This window comes from Triticum urartu, unplaced genomic scaffold (genome assembly GCF_056163025.1).
Source record: "Triticum urartu cultivar PI428250 unplaced genomic scaffold, HENAU_Tu73 scaffold2, whole genome shotgun sequence".
In the NCBI taxonomy this organism is placed as follows: Eukaryota; Viridiplantae; Streptophyta; class Magnoliopsida; order Poales; family Poaceae; genus Triticum; species Triticum urartu.
The window spans coordinates 15055142-15062949 of NW_028260368.1; positions in this window are offsets into that span (position 1 = coordinate 15055142).

Genomic DNA, 7808 nt, shown 5'->3' on the forward strand with positions numbered 1-7808 from the left:
ACTGGCAGCTATGGAGATAGCTGCTCTAGCTACAGTTTCAGATACTCCCCCCATTTCATAAAGTATACGACCAGGTTTAACAACGGATACCCAATATTCGGGGGACCCCTTTCCCGAGCCCATACGTGTTTCCGTGGGTCTTAGTGTAACCGGTTTGTCGGGAAATATACGTACCCATATTTTTCCACCACGACGTGCATATCGTGTTATTGCTCTTCGTCCTGCTTCTATCTGTCTCGCCGTGATCCAAGCGGGTTCAAGTGCTTGAAGAGCATATCTACCAAAACAAATACGATTGCCTCGGCAGGATTTTCCTTTCATTCTTCCTCTATGTTGTTTGCGAAATCTGGTTCTTTTGGGGTTATAGTCGATGGTTCTCTTTCTTAGTTCCATCTCTACTGCAAAACTGGACATGAGAGTTTCTTCTCATCCAGCTCCTCGCGAATGGAATCAGAAAGCATGTAAATTTCTCTAATTCATAATATTCCAAAATATTACGGTACGGATAGATACACATTAATAGATAATAGAAAAAGTTCGGTTTTTTTTATATTGAATTTGTTAAAACAGAAAAATATAATATATAGTCAAAAAAGAAGATCTAGAATATATCCAGATGTGTGTGTATATTTATCTAAATTCTATATTTATAGATAATGTAATCCTTCTTAAAAAAATCCTTATTTTTACTCTTATTGAATCGCGGTAAAGTATTCTAATTCAATAAGAATTTCGCGGGCGAATATTTACTCTTTCCTGTCTTATTTGTTAATTTATAAACTTACCAAATAAGACAATTTTTTTGGTTTGTTCCGCCATCCCACCCAATGAAGTGTTAGGATTCTTTTCAATAAAATCCTATGGAATCATAGGTTCTGTCGTTCCCACTGCTTCTCCTTGAATGGTTAGGTCTGAATCCCGCAACGGAGCTTCCAAAAAATTTCTTTCCGAGTTAATTTTCTCAGTTTTATTAACCCGGGCGGCTCTTTATTATTGCTTTAAATTTGTAGTTCTTGTTTCAAGTTACAATTTTTAATTCTCTATTATTTTTATTATATTGATGCTTTATCACATTGCCTTTTATGATGTAATTCATAGACCATACATAGTGGAATCCTATATCTTATTTATTTCCTCTTCCTTCTTTCTATCATCCCTCCCTTTATCCACATCCCTTTAGTTTTGCTTCACAACCTAGAATCCCTTTTCTTTTTTAGAGAAAAAATTGCAGTTGCTACAACTATATGACACATCTACTCATTTATGTTATGATAGAGGTATTTATTCATATAGTGACTGTTTCTTAGTTAGGATCTCGACAATACGAAGCAATAGGTTGGTTATTAGTTAATTTTCTATAATTACTAAGTTTTTTTCTTAAAAAAAAGAAAAAAATAACGAGTCACACACTAAGCATAGCAATTATATTAAATGATTTATCAATTTTCATTAAATCTTATAGAAAGAGGTATAATTTCTTCTTTTGCAGGGATTTCAGGAAAAAAGTCTCTTGTCATTTTTTATTCTATCAATGGACAGAATCCGAAGACAAGATTACTTATTCTTCGTCTACGAATATCCAAATTTTTACACCTAATACTCCATAGATAGTCCGAATTGGATAGCAGCAATAATCAATTTTAGCGCGAATTGTTTGGAGGGGAAGTCTACCCTTTTTAATAGATTCGGCGCGTGCAATTTCTTTTCCTCCGAGACGACCCGCAATTTTTACTTTTACTCCCCTTATATCTGCTTTTTTAGTTAATTCAATGGCTTTTTTCATTGCCTTTCGGAATGAAACTCTATTTTTTAATTGGAAAGCTATATATTCTGCAAGAATGTTAGGCTGTCTATAAGGTTCTTTAACTTTTTCGATAGAAATATTAAATCTCTGGTTTACAGAGTTAATTTCCTTTTGTAGATCTTTCTCTAATTCTTCGATTGCTCCTTTTTTCTTTAATAAATTTGGGAATCCAATATGGATTATGACGTGGATCGTATCGATTTCTTTTTGGATTTCTATATGTGTAATTACTTCGGAACTTGAACCTGAGTCCATTTTTCTATTATGTGTAATTACTTCGGAACTTGAGTCTGATTCTATTTTTCTATTCGAGCCCTTTTTCCTATTCTTTTGTATATAGTTCTTGATACAATCCCTTATTTTTTTATCTTCCTGTAGACCTTCAGAATAATTTTTTGGTTGTGCGAACCAAAAGGAATGGTGTTTTTGGGTTGTACCAAGTCTGAAACCGAGTGGATTTATTTTTTGTCCCATATTTTTCTATTCTATATTTTTTTTACTGGGAATCGAAATCTTAGATGGATCTAAAGGTTATTTAGATTTCTTTACTATATTTAGTACAATTGTTATATGACACATGCTTTTTTTTATGGGGAAACTACGTCCTCGAGCTCGAGGTCTGAATTTCTTCATAATAGTACTCCTACTGACTTCGGCTTTAGTAATAAATAAATTCGCTTTGTCGAAATCCCTATAATGAGTAGCATTTGCGGCTGCCGAATAAACCAACTTTAAGATGGGATAAGATGCTCGATAGGGCATGAGGTTCAGTATCATAACAGTTTCCTCGTAGTAACGCCAGCGAATCTCGTCAAGAACTCTTTGTGCTTTGAAAACAGACATAGGGATACGTTTTTGTGCTTTGAAAACTCTCTCGAACTTAAGTAGACGATCGGTTGGAACTTTCCTTGCGAGTTTCCTTAGCCCACTTTTCTTCTTCTTTATCCTAGGGATATACTTTACTAGTTTGAAACTTGTCATAAATAAGGTTATTCCCCGCCTACCTTTACTTTATTTTGAATCTTTTTTTCTTCTTAATCTTTCTATTCAGAATTCAGTTAACGACGAGATTTAGTATCCTTTCTTGCATTTTCATAACTCGTGAAATGCCGAGTAGGCACGAATTCCCCCAATTTGCGACCTACCATAGGATTTGTTATGTAAATAGGTATATGTTCCTTTCCATTATGAATCGCGATTGTATGGCCAACCATTGTGGGTAGAATGCTAGATGCCCGGGACCACGTTACTATTGTTTCTTTCTCCTCCTTCATATTGACCTTTTCTATCTTTGCCAATAAATGATGAGCTACAAAAGGATTCGTTTTTTTTCGTGTCACAGCTGATTACTCCTTTTTTCCTTTTTAAAGAGTGGCATTCTATGTCCAATATCTCGATCGAAGTACGGAGGTCAGAATAAATAGAATAATGATCAATGGAAAAAAGAAAAAAATCCTTTAGCTGGATAAGGGGCGGATGTAGCCAAGTGGATCAAGGCAGTGGATTGTGAATCCACCATGCGCGGGTTCAATTCCCGTCGTTCGCCCATCGCATTATTGCAAATTCCAAAAATGCAATTTTCCATATTCCTAGTTACGTATTTACTTACGGCGACGAAGAATAAAACTATCGCTATATTTTTTCCTTTTCCTAGTTCTTCTTCCAAGCGCAGGATAACCCCAAGGGGTTGTGGGTTTTTTTCTACCAATGGGAGCTTTCCCTTCACCGCCCCCATGGGGGTGGTCCACAGGGTTCATAACTACCCCTCTTACTACGGGGCGTTTACCTAGCCAACACTTAGATCCGGCTCTACCCAAACTTTTTTGGTTCACCCCAACATTACCCACTTGTCCGACTGTTGCTAAGCAGTTTTGGGATACTAAACGGACCTCCCCAGATGGTAATCTTAAAGTGGCCGATTTACCCTCTTTTGCAATGAGTTTCGCTACAGCACCTGCTGCTCTAGCTAATTGCCCACCCCTTCCACGTGTGATTTCTATGTTATGCATGGCCGTGCCTAAGGGCATATCGGTTGAAGTAGATTCTTCTTTTCTCTCAAAAAACCCCTTCCCAAACTGTACAAGCTTCTTCCAAAGCATACGGCTTTCTAGATGTATATGACGATCTCTAGACAGATGGATCTTATATGAATCATATGATGAAGTACCACATGAGTGGATATATAGGAAAGGAATCCAAATCTGCCGAATCGCTCATGTTATGATCTTCTACATCCTAGGTCTCTGCGTTCCGTCATCTGGCTTATGTTCTTCATGTAGCATTCAGATCGAATGACTCTATGAAATTACGTCGATACTTCCACATATTATGGGTAACGTAGGAGACATCCCTATTTTCCCCCGGGGGTCTTAATTACCACTGCTTAGCTTTCAATTTGCCTCTGACCATCAAATTAAATGTGAATAACCCGTCCTCCTCTCTTTGAAACAAGGGGCGCTTCCGGTTCTGTGCGTGCTTCAAACAATTTTGTCTTCTCCATATTACCATATCTCTAGAGCCAATAATTTTCTATGAGGAACTACTGAACTCAATCACTTGCTGCCGTTACTCAACAGTTTTCTGTTGAGGTCTATCCCGTAGAGGTAGTCAAATTGGATCAGTGATCGATTTCTAGGTTTCGTCGTAAACCTAATTGGTTACTTCCAATTACGTAAATCAATAGTTCAAACCGCACTCAAAGGTAGGGCATTTCCCATTGATATAGGAACTTTTGTACCAGAAACAATAGTATCTCCAATTATAGCCCCTCTGGGATGTAAAATATATCTCTTCTCACCATCCCCATAGTGTATGAGACAAATGTATGCATTTCGATTAGGGTCGTATTCTATGGTTACGATTCTACCAGATATGTCTTTTTGATTCCGTCGAAAATCTATTTTACGGTATAGGCGCTTATGACCTCCCCCTCTATGCCTTGCGGTAATGATTCCTCTGGAATTACGACCTTTACCACAACGGTGCCGTCCATGGATCAAATTATTTCGTGGATTGGATTTCACTTGCCTGTCTACGGTTCCCTTGCGTGTGCTCGGGATAGGTGTTTTGTATAAATGTTTCGCCGTATTATTAAGTATTCTCCTTTAGTTTTTTTCTCTATCTAGAAGTGGAATAGAATAACCCGGTTGAAGGGTAATGATCATACGTCTGTAATGCATTGTATGGCCCAGAATAGGTCCTATTCTTCTACCTTTTCCAGGTAGTCGATGGCTATTCACAGCTACCACCTTAACACCAAAGAAGAGTTCGACCCAATGCTTTATTTCTGTCTTAGTGAATCCCGATTCGACATTAAAAGTATATTGATTCTTTCCCAATAAACGAAGACTTTTTTCTGTAAATACTGCGTATTTGATTCCATCCATAAATCGACTTTCCCTCCTATGCTCTGAGTTCCAGTATCGATAAGAATTCGAGTTCTTATTGTTCTTATGTTATGGTATGAATATACCATACCAATTCGTTATGTATGGATGATGGATGAGATTCCATGGATAGAGAGCCAGTTCCAATAGACTTATGGAATGTTCCCGTTCGTGTGCATCCAGCAGGAATTGAACCCGCAAATTTACCAATTATGAGTTGGGCGCTTTAACCATTCAGCCATGGATGCTTAACAGGGATCATCGTACATCGTAAATAACCAATTTTCATATAGAAAGACATATCATAGAAAAATGAAATCGAAAATATTCCGAGATGGCAAATATTCGGAGATGACTATGAAAACACCTCTCTGGATCCTCGAATTGAAAGAGAGATTGAGAGGGATCAAGAATCCTAATTCTCGCTATTTGGAATGGATCCAATTCTATTGAGTCTGACTCATAGTGATCATTTCTCTTTAGCAAAGAATGACCTTGGTTATCAAAGGATTGAACAACCGGGATCCATTTACTTATGATACCTAGTTGGCATTGATAACAAGGATCTAATGAATTATGAGTTTAATAGATCCTCTTTAGCAGAAAGACGTATATTCCTTGCTCATTATCAGACAATCACTTATTCCCAAACCTCGTGTGGGACTAATCGTTTTCATTTACCATCTCATGGAAAACCCTTTTCGTTCCGCTTAGCCCTATCGGGTATTTTAGTGATAGGTTCTGTAGGAACTGGACGATCCTATTTGGTCAAATACCTAACGAAAAATTACGATTTTCCTTTCATTAAGGTACGAGGGCTTCTTATTCCACAAGAACGAAAGCACCTTTTCATTCTTTCATATACTAGGGGTTTTTACTTGGAAAAGACAATGTTCCATACTAAAGGATTCGGGTCCATAACCACGAGTTCCAGTGCACTAGATCTTGTAGCACTTAGCAACGAAGCCCTATCCATTAGTATTCCACATAAGAAATCCATTCTAGAAAAAAATACAATTAGATTAGCTCTTCATAGACAAACTTGGGGTTTGCGAGCCAAGGTAAGATCGGCTCGGGATCATGGGACCCTTTTCTATCAGATAGGAGGGGCTCTTGTACAAAATAGACTTACTAAGTAATAACCCCATAGAATCTATCTATATAAAGATAAAGAGGCAATCGTGTCAGGAAGCGGGTTTTTCTTTGGCCAAAAGGTACTTCGAACTTGGAACGAGCATGAAGAGATTAACGAGACTTCTTTCTCTTTTGAGTTTTTCTGGCGGACCTGCCGCGCAAGATCTTTGGTCTTCCCCTGGAACCGATGAAAAAAAGTGGATCGCTTCTTATGTACTCGCTCAGAATGATTCTTCTCTATCTATAGTTCATGGCCTATTAGAAGTAGAAGGTGCTCTGGTGCAATCCTTACCGACAGAAAAAGATTGCAGTCAGGTTGATAATAGTCGAGTGACATTACTTCGTCGGTCCGAACTAAGGAATCTGTTAGAAATGTTTTGAAATGGATATTGTTCTCTCTTTGATCAGGGATTGCTATATGAAAAGAAGTGGAGTTTGAAAAAGGGAACGGAATGCTCAAACCGGAACTGCTAGAGGAACGAATTTTCAATAGCATAACTTGGGCTCCTAGAATATGGCGCCCTTGGGACAATCTATTTGATTGCAGGGTTTTGTTCCGAAGCAAAGATATCCGCGGAGGCCGGTTCGTTCGTCCTATTCTGATATTCAGGACCAAGAGGTACTGGATTCTCTTTCGGATAGGCCCTGAAAGGAGAAGAAAGGCTGAAATGCCAACGGACCTCTGTCTATTCTCTAATTCACCCGATCCGATAGTACCCGTTTTTGGAACGTCCAGTGCCAAAGTCACTGAATGGGTAAGTCACCAATCCAATCCCTTTGACAAATCGGATGTCATATTAGATATCATATTCTATATATATAGAAATATCATAGATAGAATAGACATATAGAATTTTTGGTCGGCAAATTCGAAGGAATCATTGAGTGAAAAAGGAGCAAAGAATGACAAAAGACGAGACTCTACTAGTCTTCACTCTTGTGGTTTCCTCTTCCTCGGTTTCTGTTTTCTTATTCGGGATCTTGCTTTTCATGGTTCTCATCTCTGCAACTCGCGATTTTCGCGAGAGAACCAAATCCAAGTTGGTGAAGATCATGATTTGGGCTGGCACGGGGATCGTTTGATCGATTTCCTTGATTTGATCGCTACTTAATGGGCGTGCGCTCAAAGGATACAAACAGGGATTCGCAAACAAAAAGGGGAATTCGTAGTCACTTTTTCCTGTCGCGTAAAAAAAAAGTCTTTACGCGAGAGCAATAGAGGTTGGGATACATCTATCTCTTCTGAGCAACCTCTTTTGGATTCTTAAGACCACCCTTGCAGTAGGATACCATCTGCTTTGGGTTCTTTATTATCTCCTTCGAGGGATTTTTAGGATCGTTCAGGCTATATATATTTAGTCTATTTTGGCTTTTACTGTCTACTTTTCTCAGGGAGATGGTTAAGGACCTCAGAAGATAGAGGAGAGCGCCAGGCCCAGATTTCCGGAATACTTCTACGGGGAATGCTCATTGAATGAGCATTC